The sequence below is a fragment of the Amblyraja radiata genome, chromosome 12, assembly GCF_010909765.2.
Source record: "Amblyraja radiata isolate CabotCenter1 chromosome 12, sAmbRad1.1.pri, whole genome shotgun sequence".
Lineage (NCBI taxonomy): Eukaryota > Metazoa > Chordata > Chondrichthyes > Rajiformes > Rajidae > Amblyraja > Amblyraja radiata.
This window is the reverse complement of record NC_045967.1, coordinates 39,115,900-39,137,456: the sequence shown is the minus strand read 5'-3', so window position 1 is coordinate 39,137,456 and position 21,557 is coordinate 39,115,900. Positions and strand designations below refer to the sequence as shown.

General features: G+C 41.0%; 1 protein-coding gene across 1 annotated transcript in view; it reads left to right on the top strand.

Moving 5' to 3' along the window:
* The first annotated feature begins 7,086 nt into the window (after positions 1–7,086).
* mid2 (midline 2) overlaps positions 7,087–21,557 on the top strand; it is a 192,220-nt gene continuing 177,749 nt past the window's right edge. The window contains exon 1 of the mRNA XM_033030584.1: positions 7,087–7,317. The gene's annotated coding sequence lies outside the window, so the exon portion shown is untranslated. The remainder of the gene's footprint in view (positions 7,318–21,557) is intronic.

Genomic DNA, 21,557 nt, shown 5'->3' with positions numbered 1-21,557 from the left:
ATTTGGGAAATGGGAAGATTATTGGGGGCATAATGTCAGACATCTGGAGATTGGGACATGGAGTTGAGACTGGGCCACTTTATAGTAGTCTTAGAATGAAACCTTGGAATCAGGGACCAGGTGTTGAGATTGTAGTGAGTGGCTTACAATGGGGTTGGAAAGCTGTGGAGCCACTTCCTGCCTACTATGTTGTAACCTCAGTAGATGGCATTGTGCTGCATGGCCTAAGTTAGAACTCTAAAGAAATCAAGGATTCAACTAGACTATGTCAGAGTTAAGGTCAGGTTTGAGAAATACATTTCTGCGTTGACTTTGAAAACTGAGGCAAACTCCATACTTGCGATTGCTGATATTTATTCACACTTTAAAGCTTGCCTCCATTGTCTCTTCAAAAAACTATTTTCCAAGATAGTAAATTGGCCACAGCCATAATTAGATCTCATATTTGTTACAATTTGGAGTTTACTGACTAGCCAAATATCTAGGTAAACCATATGAAATACAGGGATATACTATAATTACTGGAGCATATGGAATTTTTGGGATACAAAATCAGAATAGAGACACTTTTTCCACAAAAAGCCAGGGAGGTGAGGTGAGATGGGGTTACTGCAGAAGTACACAATTTATATTTTATGTTTAATATAGGCAATTAAAATTCAATATCAAGCTATCATGTTTCCTGCTTCAGAGCATTTGCAAACAGGATGCATTGACATTTCACCAACACCCACCATCTACACTCACACCCCAGGTTCTACTGACCTTCTTTCATTCACTGATGCAACCATTGATCTGTATTGGAATGAGCATTAACCTCTACCCCCACACCCCACTATGACCAAGCAACAGGCCAATTGCAATGTGACTTTCTCAAATGAATGCATGAATCGAGCATCTTCTCCATAGGTCTGCTGGATGTGCACCATCTATGACGTTCCTGTCAATGTGGGCGGGCAGGCGTTTAACACTCGGGAGAGGGATTATGTGTTAGCTGACTCTGGCATGGTAGATAGTCAACAATAGCAGGGTGGTTATGTAACTGTCTTAGAATCATTCAGCCCAGCACTGGAACTTAAATGTTTATGTATTGTGTCTGTCCCATTCAATTAGAGATGGGTGGTACCCTAAATGCATGACTTGCTGCTAAACAAATGCCTCTCTTTGATGAATGACTGACTATATGGACTGACTATGAGGCTTTTGAAATCACTCCCCAAATCAGAAACGTCTAATATTTCCCTGATGCCAACTCCTTTGATGTACAAGCGAAACAAGTTGCTTATTGACATGATAACATTTCATATTGCAATAATTAACATCAGTGAATTCTTGATGGGGGGAATGTCTGAAGGGGCCCTAACAATATGCATTCTCCTACAATATAGTATTTTCAAAACCAATTAAATGAATGTAAGTTTATTGTACTGAACAGAATTTACCCTTTAAGGAGTGCACAATGAAAAAAGAGTACAGTCTGCACAGATTTCATATAAAGGAATTTGATTTTAGTTTAGTTTAGATAAGAGATGCAGTGCGGAAACAGGCCCATCGGCCCACCGAGTCCACACTGGTCAGCGAGCCCTCTGCACACTAGCACTATCCTGCACACAAGAAACAATGTACAATCTTTGTCAAAGCCAATTAATCTATTAGCCTGTACATCTTTGGAGTGTAGGAGGAAACTGGAGCATCTGGGGAAAACCCTCACAGTCACTGGAAGAATGTGCAAACTCCGTACAGACAGCACCAGTAGTCAGGTCAAACCTGGGCCTCTGATGCTGAAAGGCAGCAATGCTACCACTGTGCCACCGTGCCGCCCTTTTGTTAATGCATTGCATCTGCCTCCACCACCACCCCTGCCAACACATTCCCCCATCACTCTCTGTGTAAAAGTGCAGGTGTCATCAAAGAGCAATACCATTAAACACAATCATTATAGGTGCTGAGAGCTCATAGATCAGAACTAGGAAACTGCAAAATAGACCTAACAATCCAGTAGGTGATAAGGTGCAGGTCCTGATGTAAATGCAAACCACTTTGGATTCAAGTGGAACAAACCGATGAACAACCAGAATCTAAATGTCTTTCCTCAGTAGCAAAATAAATATTTTAACACAGATATGGTCTCATTGTAAAATGCTGCATGAAATTGTGTTATTAAATCAGAGTGTGTACATTAAGTAAAAAGCAGACCTTACTTAAATGTAGATTAATTAAAAATTGCAAGACAGCAGAAATAAACAAGATTCATATTGAGAAACAGAATCTAGATCTGACCAGCTAGATGGTTCCATGTATAATATTCTATAATCTTTATTGTAAATCATAATTTAGAACATTAGTTCTGAGTAAGAACCTAAGTATAGGTTTTAAGTATAAAATCACATATATAAAACCATTTGTATTTTTGTAATTGCATTAACTCTGTATTCTCTTGGTACTATTTTACTTGCAGTTGAAAACAATATATTAATAATTAAAAGTCTTCATTTACTTATAGAGTTCTTTTAGGTGGGTGCTTAACCTTCCTAGTGCTATCAATTTATAAAAAATCATTTCAAACAAGTTAAGCATATGTTTAATGTTGTTTGAAATCTGCTGCCAAAATACTAACAAAGCACTTATTTTTATTCATCAGACCAGGATTGAACAATCTTTGGCAAAAGACAGATGCGCTATGAAATTTGAATATTTCAGACTTGTCTCTGCTATTAGTATCTATTTTGGAATCCGTATTGTCCATTAATGATGCTTTAGCTCACCACAGATAATTAAGTCTTGTCGTAACGCAATCAATATTAATGATTCATAATCAACCGCTCTCTGACACTGAAAATATACTGCTAAAAAATTGTCCAATGGTCTCAGATCTTTAATTTCTTGGCAAAATGTAAAATTAAAAATTGTAGTTATTTTTATTTTTCCCTTCGTTCCCTAAATGTAGTCATATTCTCATTCGCTTTATTTGACATGTGTACCTATAAATTATATGTACCTTAACGGAAGATGGTAGATAAGCAGAACTGTGCAACCAGAAACAAGGTACCAGTAATCCACCCTCTCCTGCCCCAGCTTCAATAGACCGTGAACATTGTATGCCTTTGGCACTGGCTCCTTTCAAACACTGAGCTTAGCATCTCTGCCGGTTACCAGGCCAATTGGGCATATCATGTTGGTGGGAAACAACAAACAATTGGGGAGGTGGTAGGAGGGTGGGGGGGGTTGCGGAGTACATGTTGAAAACCAGGGTCCCACCATCTGCAGGTTAGATGCTGCTTGAATCCTGGCAATAGGCAGAATGGCTGGAGGTTGATGGGGTGGCCGATTCAAGCTTTGGACATGGGTGATCCAAAACAAGATCGGGGTTTGAGAGAGGAATTAGATAAATGAAGTGTCTTACTTGGCAAGCATCCTATATGGGGCTGACCCAGTTTAGTTTAGTTTACTGACATGTGTGCCAAGGTACAGTGAAAAGCCTTTTTGGTATGTGCTATCCAATCAGTGAAAAGACAATACATGATTACAATCAAGACTCCAATAGTGTGCAGATACAAGATAAGGGGAATATCAGTTAGTGCAATATAAAGTCCAGAAAAGTCCGATTAAAGATAGTCCAAGGGTCTCCAATGAGGTGGATGGTAGCTCAGGAATGCTCTCTAGTTGGTGGTCGGATGGTTCAGTTGCCTAATAACAGCTGGAAAGAAATTGTCTCTGAATCTGGAGTGTTTTCACGTACCTCTTGCCCAATGAGTGCCTAGCAACGATAGGCCCCGAGGCAATGATAACTCCTGGATTCCATTTCCTCTACAATGTCCCAAAAGGCACATCGCACCAGTAATTCAGAGATCCCACAAGAATTGTATCAGCAAAATGTACTGACCTTGAGATGGTTATTGTTGTATATCATTTGAGATCAAATCAATTTTCAATTGCAAATTGCTGTTGAGGACAAAATTATGCAGTTGAATTTATGTAATAAATTCCAATCTAATTCACCTCCTTCTCACCCTTGCCCTGTTCTCCTGGAGTCCAGATTGGCTGTTTCTCCTACGGCATCACTTTCAGCTCTAGTTTTTCGTTTTCGAGGTACAGAAGCACGTACACTAACAGTATCCTACACACTAGGGATAATTTATCAAATTTTTATCAAGCAAATTAGCCTACAAACCTGTACGTCTTTGGAATGTGGGAGGAAACTGCAGTGGCTGGAGAAAACCCACGCAGGTCGCGGGGATAATGTACAAGCTCCGTACAGACAGCACCCATAGTCAGGATTGAGCTCTGGAGCTGTAAGGCAGCAACTCTACCGCTGCGCCCCACAATCTGTGACCTTGTGACAAATATCTTTGGAGTTAAAGGACAGAACAAGCTACACAATGACACCATCACCATAGCAAGATGTAGCTGAATTGTGCAGAGCCTGAGGTCCCAAGAGTTCCATTTATTTTCCTCACAAGGAAAAATGCTTGAAGCAGCGAATACTGTCTCTCATTGCTTTAGTGAAGAATATGGAACATCTGCAATATATATAACATTCATCTTCCAAGCAGGTGAGAAAAATTAAAGAATCAGCACTTGGCTTCTCCTCATTGAAACTTGAAACGGTCTCTGTTGCCCAGCTGTTGCCCCATGTGGCCTTGATCTTTCATTTCTATACTTAACCAGCAGCTTTTGGGGAACAAACTCAGTTCAGTTTTGTGCAAAATTGCTGCAAATGCTATCTATCCTAATTAGATAGTGTTTGCCTGTCATTTAGTAAATTGTATTTGGGTGTTTAAGCTTTGGTTCATCTAAATGTATAAAACGTTTACCTAAGACCTATCATGCCTTGTTCTGTCCCTCCACTCTTCTAGCTTTCTTCCCCCCACCCCCCCCCCCCCACACCCCTGCAAACAGTGTGAAGAAGGTCCCGACCCGAAACTGCACCTATTCATGTTCTCCAGAGATACGGCCGGACCCATTGAGTTACTCCAGTATTCTGCGTCCTTCCTTGGTAAACCAGCACCTGCAGTTTTCCCAATTCTCCCAATTTTGCTAGCCCTTGCTGTCTCCTCCCCTTCCTTAACCCTCTAGCTGTCTCCTCCCACCCTCCCATCCGCCCGCCCTCGGGCTCCTCCTCCTCCTCCCCTTTTCCTTCCTTCACCCCCCATCAGTCTGAAGAAGGGTTTCGGCCCGAAACGTCGCCTATTTCCTTCGCTCCATAGATGCTGCTGCACCCGCTGAGTTTCCCCAGCAATTTTGTGTACCTTCGATATTCCAGCATCTGCAGTTCCTTTTTGAACACCTGCAGTTCCTTGTTTCTGTACAAAATGTATGATTACTCATGGGATCAGTCCTATTAGGTATCTTAATTTAATCAAACATATCATATTTGTGATAAGGTTCACTTCTTAATAAACAGACAACTCACAAAAAAGTTAGTTAGACCAACTCAAGCTTTACTGATCATCGTCAAGGAAGTGACGGGGATACACCAGTCAGGTAAGCAACACAGACACTTGACTTCCCCCACGCCATCACTTCAATGAACAAAGAGTTGCATGATGTTTTATACTGTGTGTGTGTCACTTAGTCACATTCCAAAGATGTTAGTCATGGTCAAGGGTACAGTCAATACACATTACCACAGGACATGTCTGAGCTTGTCTCTTATCAATTAGTAGACACATTTCAAAGGCATCTTATCAATTGGTACTTTCAAGACAAGACATTTCAAAGGCATCGGTCATTCTCTCAATATACATCACTGAGACAAATCTGAGCTTGTCTCTCTCATCAATTGGTAGACACATTTCTACAACACCGGTCATTGTCTCAATACACACAACCTGAGGCAAGCCCGGGTTTGTCTCTCTCTCTTATCAATCTACTGGAGAAGGCCTGCTTGAGATGAAATATAAGCTACAACTTAGTCAAGTATTCCACTATGTATCTTTTATATATTTAAAAGCATTTAATCTTTTCATTTGCACTGTCACAGGAACCACTAATTCCCCCACTACACCTTACAATCCCATTTCCACTGCTCCTTGTAATCATCCAGTTGATAAATGTGCAGTTCAGATTAGTATGGACTGTCTTGTAAAGTTACTAAACTTGATATTATCTGTAATTCTGGGAAGGGAAATACTCCCTCCTTGACCAGCAGATAAATGTGCAGGGATCAGGTGAACCCAGACTCAGGTTTGAATCTAATACCTCCAATCACTGATAAAGAATGCTCAATTGTGGAAGTTGTGGGTAAGCTTAGGACAAGGAACCAAAAGCACAATATTAGTTCCTATGTGGTACTTTTCATAACTGGATGTTCTAAGTGCTTCAAGGGCAATGAAACAGTTTGGTGCTCAGTCACATTTGTAATTTATAATATGAGGTAAACAGTTTTCACATAACAAAACTCCAGACCTTGATAATGGCCAGAAAATATTTTATTAGCGAAATTGGCAAGGGCTTTCCTCTTATTTGAAATAGTTCTGCACCTTTTAAACGAGTCAGAGGATAGATAATACTCCCTGCCTAACACCTAATTTGGAAGATGCACAGCAATTTCTCACAGTGGACAGAAGTTTCAACCAAGGCTGTGTACTCTAATTTCCAAAAGTAGGGCACAAACTCACGACCTCTTTATTCGAAGGCAAGAGTGCCTCCCAGAACAATTGGAACCAGAGAACACAAAAAAAAACCGAGAGAACAAAAGAAAACAACCTCTTAAATTTTATCAAAAAATATGTTTTCGTTTCAGTGTTGCCTCAGCTAATTGCTGCATCACTTTTAAAATCTAGGTAACTGACAGTTTAAGAAATGATTTCTCTACCCTTATTAAAGCAGATAATGTGAGATCTTGTCGAGCAGCAAGGAAATGTCATTTGTTTTCTCACTACCCAGACAGTTGGATAATAACACAAAGAATGTTGGTGCTTCCTACAGAGTTCCTACAGGAACTAGGAAAAGGCAATCAGTGGAGGGTGGGAGGATACGAGCTACCCAGCCAACTGCTGCGAAGCGGCTTTCTAATTGATCCCATCTGCCTGTGAGATGAAAGTCATTCTGGCAGCTCGAGTCATATATCCCCTGGGAAGCGTCGCTGAGCGCTGGGCTGTGTATCTCTCCTCTCGCCTTGCCATTTGCTGCTGAGTTTGAAGGGAGGGAGTTGTGTGGGTGACTCCGGTCGAGTGAATGAGTTTGAAAAGCTCTTGCACAGAGAGAGGCTGGAACAGAGGGAACGGCACTGGGCTTCAATCACGTTGCTGTGAGCTAAGCAACGGAAGGGGATACACACTGTTGACAAGGAACGTGAACACTGATGGATGGAAGGTAAGACATAAATAATGGAGAAAGCTTTGTAATTGCCCACGTGAAATGCACTGCATAGAAGGCACGTTAAACATGCAGTTGTTGGACTTGCCCAGAGTCAATCTACATTACTTTAATGATAACTTATTCTGAAATACATTTTCCTGGATATGAAGTTTAATAAAAGCGCGCACTTATATTTCTCCAGCTTAGATTTCTTGCATGGAAAACTGGGGACCTCACACTGAGGCGCTGCAAAATGTTTAATCTTTCGGTACCAGTAAAGATTTCTGTCAAGAGATGCGGGGTGTATGAAGGACAGGTTGATTTTCATATTTAAAGTGCCTGCTGCGGCCTTAGTTTCAGATCTGCACGATGACCGACTTTCTGTGAGCTGCTACAAGGTGTTTCAGCTGCTGATAGAAAACCGTGTGCTCGTTTTATAAACAGGACAATAATAATCTTTCTAGTACCTGTGCTTTATAATATCTAATGTTCTGTATTTTTTAATTGTATTTTATCCTATCCTTTTGAGGGCAAAATACAACATGTATATACAATTAACAATGTCTTCTCTATGGTAGCCTGATGCTCAGTAGTACCTTAGCAACCGCATCCCCCCCATCCTTCTTTCTCCAAGCTGCCAAAGTTAGTAGCAAGATGAATGTATCCATTTAATGACAGATTGCTGGCAAGTGTATGATGCACCCACAGCCAAATAGTGTGCCAGCGTCCTATCGTGGCTTAACATGGGAGAATTGGGTGAGGTTGTGGGAGATCGTCACACCTGTTGAACTATCTGACAATAAAAGGCCACATCTCCAGGAAAGGATTAGGAAAAATGGAAAAAAAGATTTGTGGGGTGAGGGAGGAGAAGGGGGGGTTTATTAGTGGGGATGGAAAGGCACTTCTCATAAAAGCAGAATAGAACCATGCTGAACCACGCGGACTCTGCTTATAAAGGATGTTGTTGTGAGATCATTTAACAAAAGGCCTGCTAAACCCTGGAGCCAGGATTTTGCTGATTCACTTATTCCTTCCTGGGGGTTGCAGTTTAGTTGGGGGATGTCATTTTGCAGCAAGTTGACAGGCTAACAGATTTCAGAATGAATGAAAGAGATTAACTTTGGTTGAGAATTGAGACTGGGTCTGTGTGCTCAGTTTGTACCTCCTGCAATTACCCATTCCACAGAATAAAGGCCGAAGCTTCCTGTAAACAAACATTTCCACTTCAGACCTTGAGAGGCAGTAGGAAATTGTGTCATGTCGTAACGAAAAGTGGAAAAACTTTTGTAGAGGTGACTAATGAAATTCAGCAGGGGCCCATTTTAAATCAGCAAAGGGATGCATAGACAAAGAGATTCGATTAGATATTTACCACGAGGAGAAAAATGATGTTAATATTTTGGAAACATTTAATTAGGTTGTTATATTTATTGATTGAGTTTGATCCGAGCAGTTTTAATTTGGGATGATTGGATATCTGGGGGGACTTGGGTGAAATTATTCATGGGGAAAAGGTTCAGTGCAAAGTTAAAAAAAAGACACAACATACTGATGTAACTCAGTGGGTCAGGCAGCATCTCTGGAGAGCATGGATAGGTGATGTTTCGAGTCGGGATCCTTCCTCAGACTGACTGGAATATCAGTCGGTGGAAGGATCCCAACCTCAAATGTCACCTATCAGTGTTCTCCAGGGAGGCTGCCTGTCCTGCTGAGTTACTCTAGCACTTTGTCTTTTCTTTGTAAACCAGCAACTGTAGATCCTTGTTTCTACATTTAGTGGCAATTTAGACTTGTGCGATGAGGAGAAAGACTGTAATTTGTAATTCACAATTTACCCATGCTTTTAAACAAACAAAAGCTAGCCGCCCTTCTTAATCCTGCCACTGGGGGAAATCATTTGAAGGAGATAGTTCAGTCCTTAATTTCCTCACTGCCTTCTACATACAGACTGTTACAGGTTTTGAACTACATTATAAAGAATCTATAAAACTTGTATATTAAAATCTCATGAATGGCTTGAATGTTTCATTTGTGAGTTTACTTAATTTTCTTTGCAAACTTTGATGACCTTTCATCTAGGCCTGAATGACTCTATTTTGCAAACTAGCACCTCCCAGCTGTAAGTACTGTGACTAAGAATCTCCTGCTACTGTGTGTCAGATACACACCTCCCATTCTGACGTCCACGGGCACTAGGACTGGTGTCAGCAAGTTTACAGATGAAGGCAAAGCAGGAGAATCAATCCTCTTGTGGACACAGTCAGTGTTGGCACATATACTGGGACAAATGCTCATTTTGATTCTGAGCGAGTCCATGCTGTTGTCTAACCTATTTAATATAACAGATTGTACAGCGAGTGTTTGACAACACAAAATTACTTCCTCGCTCACATTTATTGACCCATCGTTCTTTGATAAGTCAAAGTATTTTTTTGCAATTGACTAAACACGGATAAATTTAAATTAATTTTATCAGAGCTGGACACAACCTCATGCAATTTAATGATTGAGCCCTGCCTGTATCAACCAATAGTTCAGTAAAGCTCGGGCGCCTGGTGTTCGGTACATTTGTGCCCCACTGCAGGACACACTAACAAGTTCAGCAGCAGAGCAGGAGGTCAGATGTACAAGCATTTGATCTTCAACTCATCTTCAACTCTCACGTTACAATATGCAATGGTAGGAATTGGAGACAAGCTAATGCTAGACAGCCAATGACCCTCTAGATCTTTGTCAATTATCTCCATTCCTTCTATCTACATAATTTTTTGAAACTGTTGCCTAAAGTAGTTATTCTATACTTTGGACAATTTGTGAATTGGCCCCATCCTTTACCCCAGGGGTCGGCAACCTTTTTCTGCATAGGGGCTGGGACACATATCTGTGAGTGGATGGTGGGCCACATCTATTACGTGTGCACATGGATCCTGCCCCAGATGGCAGGCATCAAATCACGTGTTCACTGAAGGTAGACAAAAATACTGGAAAAACTCAGCGGGTGAGGCAGTCTCATGCAATCCTTGCATGTCTCACCCGCTGTGTTTCTCCAGCATTTGTGTCTACCTTTGATTTTTCCTGCATCTGCAGTTCTTTCTTAAACGTGTTCACAGAGGTGCGTGGCCGGCTTTGCACAGGATGTGGTACAACCAGAGCTCGGCGCTCGGCAGACCGGATGATTACGGGGAAAAAAATCTGCCTGTGGGCTGGATGATTTCGGGTTATGGGCCGCATTCATCTGGGGGCCGTAGGTTACCGACCGCTGCTTTACCCCATTATTGATAAGTGTTTTCAGCAGCCTCCACACACGGTATGACCCTCTCTCCCTTTGCATTCTCTTAGGTCGCTGAAGAGTTTCTTTAAACCATCATTCCTCTGGACATTGCAGGCTTAGCATCTGTTTTTCTATATTAAGTTGCTATGTTGATGGAATAGCGAACACTCTGGATTACCTACCTAAGTGCGATGATATCTTCACACTACCTACATGAGCAATTTCCAACAAAATTCCCTGGTTATATTTGAGATGGAGGTTTTAGCTGATTTTATCCTCTTTAGCCCAAGGCCACAATGGCTGATTTAACACCACTGCCTCCAATCCCATTGAAATAACAGTTATACTTGTTAATGTAGTTTAAGCATCAAATCCAAAATCCAGCTGATTTTCATTAGTAGACTGCATGGTGCACATATCAACTGAGAATTAATTATTTTTTCCCTTCATCTAAGATTTTGTTTTAGACAATATCAAAACTTATAAAGCACATTACTGGATAATCACAAATTTCTTTGGCAAATACAAAAGCTGCCCCAGAAGTCATCCATGGATGTACAATCTATCACTATGTGAGCTTAAGGGTTTTTAGCTGTCGCATTGAATTGATTTTTAAAAAGTGGCTTTTGCAGAAGTGCAAAGGGAATTTATTAGATGCCGCCATGTAGAAAAATCTGTTACATTAACTATTATATCTATAGATCTGGGGCCTCAGATACTCCACTGGTAGCGGTAGCGCTCCAGTCACCAAGATCAAGCAGCATATGCTTTACGATGAGCAATGTACCATAAAATTATATTAATAATCTACAATGTAGTTATCCTTTAGATCTGCACATTTTCAATGACACTGTAATTTAATTTTTGATTCAAAATTCAAGTAGTCAGTCTACAAATAGGTCAGAAGTTGAGAAATGTATAGTTTGTTACAACACACAAAGTCATAACCAAGCCACTGTGAGGGTAGGGGAAAGGGGAGGGAGAGGTGAGGGAGGGAGTAGGGGAGGAGAGGAAAAAGAAGAGGGAGCGTGAAGAGGAGGGGGAGTGAGTGCTGGGGGATGGGAAATGAGCCACGCCTGCGCAGTTGGGGGCTATGGGTGAGTGGTGAAATATTGCGTTGGGAAACAGGTGAGTGGTGGAAGGTTGCGGTGGGTGAGTGGTGGAATATTGCGTTGGAGAATGGGTTGCTTTGGGGACCAGGCCTCCTGTGGGGGCTATGGGTGAGTGGTGGAATATTGCGTTGGGGGAACGGGTTGCGTTGGGGGACCAGGCCTCCCTTGTGACGGGGACGCAACGGGTCCCACTTGGTCTAGTCTCCATTAAACTTTGCCCCTCAGTAAAAAAGACTCGGTGTAAGTTGCAAACCTTTACTCTGAAATTTGTTGCTTATACGTTTTCCATTAGCAGTAAGCATGCTTGCCCATCAACCTGATATTTCAATGATTGAAGCCTGTCATTGAATGTGTTTTGCCAAACAGTAAAACAACCAATAGTTGTTGATTCATGTCATGTACAGTTGAGTTGCTAACCAAAGATTATTATACATATATTTAACGATTAATTGTTTTTATTAGAAATTATGGTAACCTCACTAGGACCCCATGTATAACCCACCACAATAAACCTATTAACATTAACAATAATTGGTTCCCAGTGCAATGATACTAATAATTGCAAGCTTGAATGACCCAATGTCAGTGGTGCAAAGTGCATCTAGCCTCACTCCTCCTTCAACCAGGATTCAATCCTCACTTCTGGTGTTGTCTGCGGAGTTTTCACATTGTCCCTTTTGATTATGCGGGTTTCCGCTGGGTGCCCCAGTATTCTCCCTAAGATAAGTAAGTTGAAATGTTAATTCACGACTAAATTTCCCAGTATGCGAGTGAGTGGTCGAATCTGGTGAGAGTAGATGCAGATGTGGATAAAATAAAATGGGATAAGTGGAGGACCGTGCAAATAGGAGATTGATAATTGCTGTGGATTCGGATCAAAAGGCCTACTTCTGTGCATTAAGACTTGTTCTTTCACAGCAAGTTGCCTTGCCACGAGGTACCTTAACTGGTCTACTGTGCATGTCACTTAACAGTCCTCATACTGACAACATCATGCGAAAGGTATATTGGCTATTCTGGATTAACCCCTCTGCAAAACTATAACTCTTTCATATTGATAAATAAAGTTATAAATATACTAGCTAGAGTTGAATTTGGGATGTAATTATGGAACACGTACTTTAATAGACTATGCTTTTGAATGCACCTGTTTTTATTTTGCTTCCTTAGTGTTATTAACATGCTTTGCGATGTATAGAGCATTCACTAATGTCAGCCCTGGTGTTGTACTGAGTGGAGTTACACCAGATTGAAACAAGATTAGATAGATAATCTAGTTTAGTTTGGAGATACAGCACGGAAACAAGCCCTTCGGCCCACTATGTCTGCACCGTGATACAGGCTACAAGTAATCCCCATACACTGGCATTATCTTACAATTAACCCATAGTCCATGTTTTCAGCTGAGCCAGACCAATGGTGCTCGGAATTAGATTGCAGCAAACATTTCTAGGATTAATGGAAGGGAAAGAAAGAAAGATCAGCTACATGTACTCCAGGGGATTTACACGCCTGACAAAGGTTGAGTTCAAGGGTTAATTCAACAGCAGTATTTTGCTTGTCATGCAATTGTCTTGCCATGGGTCACTGATAATGGCAATGGTCATTTGGGTGAAATAACATATAACTGTCTTAACACAGGGAGCTGTCAAACCACAGGAATCTGCCCGATGGGTTTGCAGTCTGTATGGCTGTTGCTAAATATAAATGCAATCTGAGAAATTCCGTCAGACAAACTATTGTTTTCTATTGGGCAGGAGGCAAATAAATTATGCATTGAGAACACTTTCTACAAGGATTAAGAAGGAGAGTATTGCTGGGAGGGAGATCAAAATGGGGAAAGTGGTTTCCTGGAATCAAAGCTGCCTCGAGTAAAGTCGTTTTGCACATTTCCAGTGGATTCAAGATGACTTGCGTTCCTGGTGAGCTTTGTCAGTGAGTTCATGTGACAAACCTTTGCCAAGGAATCCCTTTGTTTCTGCTGGAAGCGACATCTCAACATTTTGGAGTTAATGTTAATATATTAATATGTTAACATGTGAATATCTTTTTATATATATATATATATATATATAAAAAGATATTCACATGTTAACATATTATATATATATATATATATATATTTCAGTACTTTATCCCTCCGTTTAGTTCTGCGATGTTCAGCTGTAGGTGTGGAAGTCATTTCCAACAGGAAAATAAATCAATATTCTATTAATTTTGATTTAAGTGACTGTTAATAGGTTGCTACAACCAGAGAAATAGATGATATGAATAAACAACATATGATTTCCCAGAGAATCATATAAAGAAAATATACTGTATTCAAATGTTCTATCGTATATATTATCAATAACAACAATCTTCTGCACTTACCAACTTTCATTCTTCACTTCAGACTCAGCCTCATTAATGAACACAGGACATACAAAAATATAGCAAAGGAACAGACCCTTTGGCCTACTTTGTCTGTGCTAAACATAAGGCCAAGATTAACTAACCTCATCTGTCTGCACATGATCTATTCCCTGCTTATCCATGTGCATATCTAAAAGCCTCTTAAATGCCACTTTCGTATCTGACTCCACCACCACCCCTGGACGCATGTTCCAGGGACCCACCATTCTCTGTTTAAAAAAAGAAAGAAAGAAATAAAATAAAAAAACTTGCCCTGCACATCGCCTTTAAACTTTGCCCTTCTCACCTAAAAGATATGTCCTTTAATCTTAGACACTTCCATCCTGGGGAAAAAAAGGTTCCAACTATCCGCACTATCTATCCTTATCCTTATAGCTATAAAACTCTGATCTTGGATGTGTGTGTGTGTTTTTTTTGTTTGCATGCCATCACATCTACTTGAAGAAACGACGCGCTAACGGTAAGATTTTTACATAATCCGGTAGAGATTTATCCCGTGAAATCAAAAATTGCCTTATCTGAAATATTCATGCATTATTTCTCGAGTTATTTATGAAAATGTTCAAAAATTTCAAATAACTTAGAAAATAATCAAAATGATGGTTCGCTGATGACGTCACAATGGATCTGCCTGCCTGCCTCTGCTCGTGCTGCGAGTGACGTCACCCCTGTCTGTCTTCTGTACTTCTTGGCTTCATGCTGCGCACTCCGCTGGGCTCCTTGAAGTTCTAGAACATGGCGGCGGCAGTCTTTATCGCCGCGCAGACGCGGATGAGGGTGCGGGGCAGCGCGGTGGGAAGGTGGCCATGACGGCCATTACTCCCTCTGGGGGAGGCCGTCTATGGAGACCTGCGATTCCTCCGTCAATCGCAGGGCCTCGGGGAATCGTGACGCATTTTCCTCGCTGGTGATCCCGATCCCACCTGGCAATCTCTGGCCATCACGGGAGATGACCTCCTCTACGTCTCCCCCGCCCGATCATCCGTCACGTGGGTGGGTGAGCTTCCCCTCGCAGAAGCCACAATCGGCCGGCCCTCCGCTGCTTTTGACTGTCCCCCCTGCTCGCAGCAGCAGGGCTGCCCAATCGCAAGACGCCGCAAATCGGAAACCACAGCTCCAAAAGGCAGCAAGCTACCCTGCCTCTGTGCCCCTCTCTGTGCCCCTCTCTCTATCCCCCTCCCTCTCTAGCCACGCCTGCGAGTTGGGGGCTATGCTTGATTGGATAGGGCGGGGCTAGGAGTAAAAGGTGTGAATGAATAAAATTAATATAATATCAATGGGGGTGGTTAGTGTTTGTGTGACGCTGCAGGCCGCACCCTCCCCTTGCAACCGCGCTTTGAGGGGACAGGACCCAACGGGTCCCACTTGGTTTAGTACCTCATAATTTTATATAGGGTGATTTCACGAAAGGTCACTGGATCATAGATCCTCACCCAAGTGGACGAAAAATTTAACTGGGGTACAAACGTCACTTCCGGTACATGTTATTGATCCTGGAAACGCGTACTTTCACACCCGTTAAAAACCGCGAAAACGGCCCGTTTTTTAGCTGTAAATAACTGTGCCAGTCGGGGTGATCGCGAGGCACAGTCATCTTACTTTAGAGTCCAGAAGATAAAGAAAAACGAAGGTAAAGACAAGAGGGAGCTGAAGGTGCAACAACAGCGGAAGTGGTTAGCAAACATTGGCCGTGGAGATATAAAGATAGAAAATATCGGGAATTATCGCGTTTGCTCACTGCATTTCATCAAAAGTAAGGCATTATGTTTTATCTTTATTAATTTGTTATATAAAAAGTTTTAAAAGTGAAAAATCCATCATTAAAATTGCAAAATCTTCCATGGTTCTCAGGTGGGTTTTAACATGCAAAAAGAAAATGCTTCTGAAGCTACATTTACCATTTAAATAATCGTAAACCATAAATGCGTTTTGAAATGAATTTTACTCGGATGCTAGCTAAGGAATGGGATAATTGTCAGCTGTTAATTGGACAAAATCAGGACATTTTATTATTATTATCCAATTAACAGCTGACAATTATCCCATTCCTTAGCTTGCATCTGAGTAAAATTCATTTCAAAACGCATTTATGGTTTACGATTATTTAAATGGTAAATGCATGTTAAAACCCACCTGAGAACCATGGAAGATTTTGTAATTTTAATGATGGATTTTTCACTTTTAAAACTTTTTATATAACTAATTAATAAAGATAAAACATAATGCCTTACTGTTGATGAAATGCAGTGAGCAAACGCGATAATTCCCGATATTTTCTATCTTTATATCTCCACGGCCAATGTTTGCTAACCACTTCCGCTGTTGTTGCACCTTCAGCTCCCTCTTGTCTTTACCTTCGTTTTTCTTTATCTTCTGGACTCTAAAGTAAGATAACTGTGCCTCACGGTCACCCCGACTGGCACAGTTATTTACAGCTCAAAAACGGGCTGTTTTCGCGGTTTTTAACGGGTGTGAAAGTACGCGTTTCCAGGATCAACAACATGTACCGGAAGTGACGTTTGTACCCCAGTTAAATTTTTCGTCCACGTGGGTGAGGATCTATGATCCAGTGACCTTTCGTGAAATCACCCTATACTTCTATCTGGTTTCTCCTCAATCTCTGGTATTTGAGAGAATACATCTGTTTGTATTAACTGAATTTAATTTAAAAAAAAGGCCACAGGTACCATTGCTGCACCAGAGAAGGTCCAGTCCCAATGCTGGGAGCTTCCCCAAAATGATGATGTTGTAACTTCAAAAGAAATCTGGGACTCTGGGTATGTTTTCCAAAAAGATCGATTCATCACCATTGCCGTTATTTTATTAAATTTGCCAGGCTCAACAGCTTTCAAATGAAATTCTTCCTGCAGTTTGCCCTTCCCCATCTCTTCAAATATCAATACTTTGTTTAAAAACAATCAAACCTCAGAAATGTGTCTAGCTCACAACATTACTGTCAGGCATTCAGTGTGAAAATTTACCTACTGTGCATCTAAGGTTATGTGCAAATTGATTTCTTTCCCTGTCTTTTGCAAAAGGCAATTTGAGGTAAATTTTGATGCAGAAAATTGTACCCAAGGGATTCTATGCCTGTCATTTACACTGTCAAACCACAGGGAATAAATCACAATTAAATCCAATTGTTATTGAAACCTTAGCTATATCTTACTGTGTTTCCGTTTGAAGATGTCCAGAAGAATATCACCTCATTTAAATTAAAAGCTACTTGAAATTTAAATCAAATTTAAATTAAATATGGAGTCTAATATATTCCATGCATATAGATGGCAGTAACTTATCTGGAATTAAATTGAAATTAAATGAATTTTCTACTGGGTCCTAAATAGGTAAAATCAACAGATTAAATTAAATAAGAGGCAAAAAAAATGAGATTTGAGGTAAACTGTGGAAATATAGATTTTCCCATTGAAAGTAGTATACAAAATTATCTTAAACACAAAAAAAGACACAAAATGCTGGTTAACTCAGCGGGTCAGGGAACATCTCTGGAGAAAATGGATAAATGACAATTCGGATCGGGCCCCTTCTTCAGACATTATTACATTATGATCATATACACATCTGAAGTAGGAAATGAGAAATTATGGGAGAGAAATTAGATAGTACTTGAAAATGTGTGCCGGAGTCTGTTGTACAACCAAGCAACACCTATTTGATCTGATGGAATTTGTACACTAAATTAATTTTCACAACTCATTAATCTGATTGTAGGATCAAGACACCTGTTTACAGTATTAGATTAATTAGTTTGTTTCCAAAGGTACATTCTGTCAGTGGATAACTACAGTGTCAGTTGGAGGCAAGACTGCTGGAAGTCATTCCACAGGGTTGAGAAGGTGGCTGGGTGCCAGAACAGAACAGAACAGAAAGCAGGCATCCTGAATTTCAGTTGCAGCATTGGAAGCATTGATAGGGGAGTTGGAGTGGAAGAATGCAATCTTCAGTGCACGTGAGCTAAGGAATCCATCGGTATCAATAAGGCGACATGATGGTGCAGCTACCGGTAGAGTTGCTGCCTTGCAGCATTTGCAGCGTTGTAGACCCGAGTTCGATCCTGACTTCGAGTGCTGTCTGTGCGGAGTTTGTATGTTCTCCCCGAGACCTGTGTGGGCTTTCTCCGAGATCTTTGGTTTCCTCCCACACTCCTTGTACATCAGTCACTGAAAGTAAGCAAGCAGGGACAGCAGGCAGTGAAGAAAGCAAATGGCATGATGGCCTTCATAGCGAGAGGATTTGAATATAGGAGCAAGGAAGTCCTACTGCAGTTGTACAGGGCCCTGGTAAGGCCACACCTGGAGTATTGTCATGAAGTGATACCGTGTGGAAACGGGCCCTTCGACCCAACTTGGCCACACTGGCCAACATGTCCCAGCTACACTAGTCCCACCTGCCTGCACGGTCCATATCTCTCCAAACTTGTCCTACCCATGTACCTGTCTGTTTCTTAAACGATGGGATAGTCCCTGCCTCAACTACCTCCTCTGGCAGCTTTTTCCATACATCCACCACCCTTTGTGTGAAAACGTCGCCCTTCAGATTCCTATTAAATCTTTCACCTTGAACCTATGGTCCTCGATTACTCTATTCTGGGCAAGGGACTTTGTGCATCTACTGGTTGATTACTCTCATGATCTTATACACCTGTATAAGAACACCCCTCATCCTCCTGTGCTCCAAGGAATAGATACCCAGCCTACTCAATCTCTCCCTATAGCTCGCACCCTCTAGTCCTGGCAACATCCTCATAAATCTTCTCTGACCCCTTTCAAGCTTGACAATATCTTTGCTATAGCACGATGCCCAGAACTGAACACAATACGCTAAATGCGGTCTCACCAATGTTTTATAAGTAAGTACGTTTATTGGCCAAGTATTCACATACAAGGAATTTGCCTTGGTGCTCCACCCACAAGTAACAACATGACATACAGTGACAGTTACAAATGACTCCGAAAACACTAAACATTGATAATAATAAAACACCATTGATCAAGCATGTGAACCAACAAAATACCAGATCAAAGGGAGGCTACAGATTTTTGGCTGTTGAGTTGAGCAACTACTCATGGACAAAAACTGTTTTTATGTCTGGCTGTGACAGCTTTGACAGTCCGGAGTCTCCTTCCAGAGGGAAGTGATTCAAAGAGTTTGTGGCCAGGGTGAATTGGAGATTATCTTGCCCGCTCGCTCCCTGGCCCTTGCAGTGTTCAACTGCAACATGACCTCCCAACTTCTATACTCAATTAAATGTATTCAGTTTTGTTCTCCTAATTTGAGGAAGGACATTATTGCTATTGAGAAAGTGCAGCGTAAGTTCACTAGGTTAATTCCCGGGATAGTGGGACTGACATATGATGAAAGAATGAATCAACTGGGCTTATATTTACTGGAATGAGAGGGGATCTTATAGAAACATATAACATTCTTAAAGGATTGGACATGCTAGATTCAGGAGAAAAAAAAATCCTGATGTTGAGGGAGTCCAGAACCAGGGTTCACTGTTTAAGAATAAGAGGTAGGCCATTTAGGGATGAGATGAGGAAAAACTTTTTCACCCAGTGAGTTTTGAATCTGTGGAATTCTCTGCCACAGATGGCAGTGTAAGCCAATTCACTGGATGTATTCAAGAAAGAGTTGGATATAGCTCTTTGGGCTAACGGAATCAAGGAATATGGGAAGAAAGTAGGAATGGGGTACTGATTCAGGATGATCAGCCATGATCATATTGAATGGCGGTGCTGGCTCGAAGGTCCGAATGGCCTACTCCTGCACCTATTTTCTGTGCAAGTTTGTAGGTTAATTGGCTTGGTATAACTGAAAATTGTTCCTAGTGTGTGTGGGGTAGTGTTAATGTGAAAAGATTGCTGGTCGGTGCGGATTTGGTGGGCCAAAGGACATGCTTCTACGCTGTATCTCTAAACTAAATAAGGAAGCCACGGTGAGAGGAGGTGGCTAATGAGGTCAATGCTGGGAGTGAAGTACTCTGAATATCAGAAAGTTTAATGAGCTGATAAATGGTCAGCAGAATCATCATCAAACCCCATCTAATAAATGCTCTAATTGTTCCATGTAATAATGTCGTCATTACAATCTGACATCACAGCAACTGTAACATTAATATGCTTCACATTTGCTATGACACTAAAACTCTTACTCACTTTTTGCAACTTTCACACAGCCATTCAGCCCTAGTAAGCATATCAAGACACTTTGCTTAGAAAACACTAACCCAGAATAGATGGGGCACAATCAACATCAGTGGCAGCAGGTTAATTTTTAATCCATAAAGATGTATTTTCTGAAATAAAGGCATGTGATAGGACTTCTTTTAAAGAGATTGTTAAACTTGTTAGTTTCAAAGATTGTTAATTTCCTTTTTAAAGATGTTTCTGCACCAGTACTCCCTTGTGCACACTGAGTATTAATCTTCCATAACTGATGATAAAGCAATTGTTCAGTCCCTAACAGCATATGCATATATGGATCATGTGCATTAATTATAGGAAGTTTAGTTTAGTTTTGAGATACAGTGTGGCAACAGGCCCTTCGGCCAACCAAGTCCGTGCTGATCAGCGATCCTCGTGCACACTAGGAACAATTTACTATCATTACCAAAGCCAATTAACGTACAAAGCTGTACGTCTTTGGAGTATGGGAGAACAGGCTCTGCAATCACAGGGAGAACGTACAAACTCGTCTCTGGCGCTGTAAGGCAGCAACTCTACTGCTACGCCACGGTGCCGCCCAGTGAATGGTAGTGAAGTGAATAGTACTGGAGCAAATCTAACTATTCTAGTCAGGCGGAACCACCAAACATTTGCCTCTGGACTCGGAATCAATCTTTGGAAACATTTGTTCATGCTTACTGTGAGACGATTTGCAAAGTTTCAGCCATCTCCCTGGAGAACATGACCTTGTGGACAGAAGCCCCAAGGTAGACCAGTAATTACAATTTTAGCCCATAGCACGTTAGCTGCAGCACCGCTAGGTATTCAATGACTGAAAACATTTTTATAGTTTTATTAAAGCGATTGGCCACTGTCTCCAAAGCATTAACTGAAGCTAATTTAATCTAATTTCATCAGAGTAATAATTAACAACAGAAATGGAATGTCTTGCATTAGTCCAATGGCATGCCACTCATCAATAAATGGTTTAATGAGGAAATTAAATCATTTTTAAGCATGAAAATAGCTAGTGAAATAAATTGCAAGGATTACACTGTCCAAATATTATGTAATTCTGCACCAATGAACTTGTTCAATGAATAATCTATTAAGCATAATTTAAGCATAATTGGATCTGATGTAAGAAAGCAGGTTGAGAATAATTCAACAGAAGCTAATTGCCCATAGAACTCTGTAGGCAAGATCTTGAAGAAGGGTGAAACCTGATAGTGTTAGGAACAATGCTTTGTTAGCAACAGATTACATGAA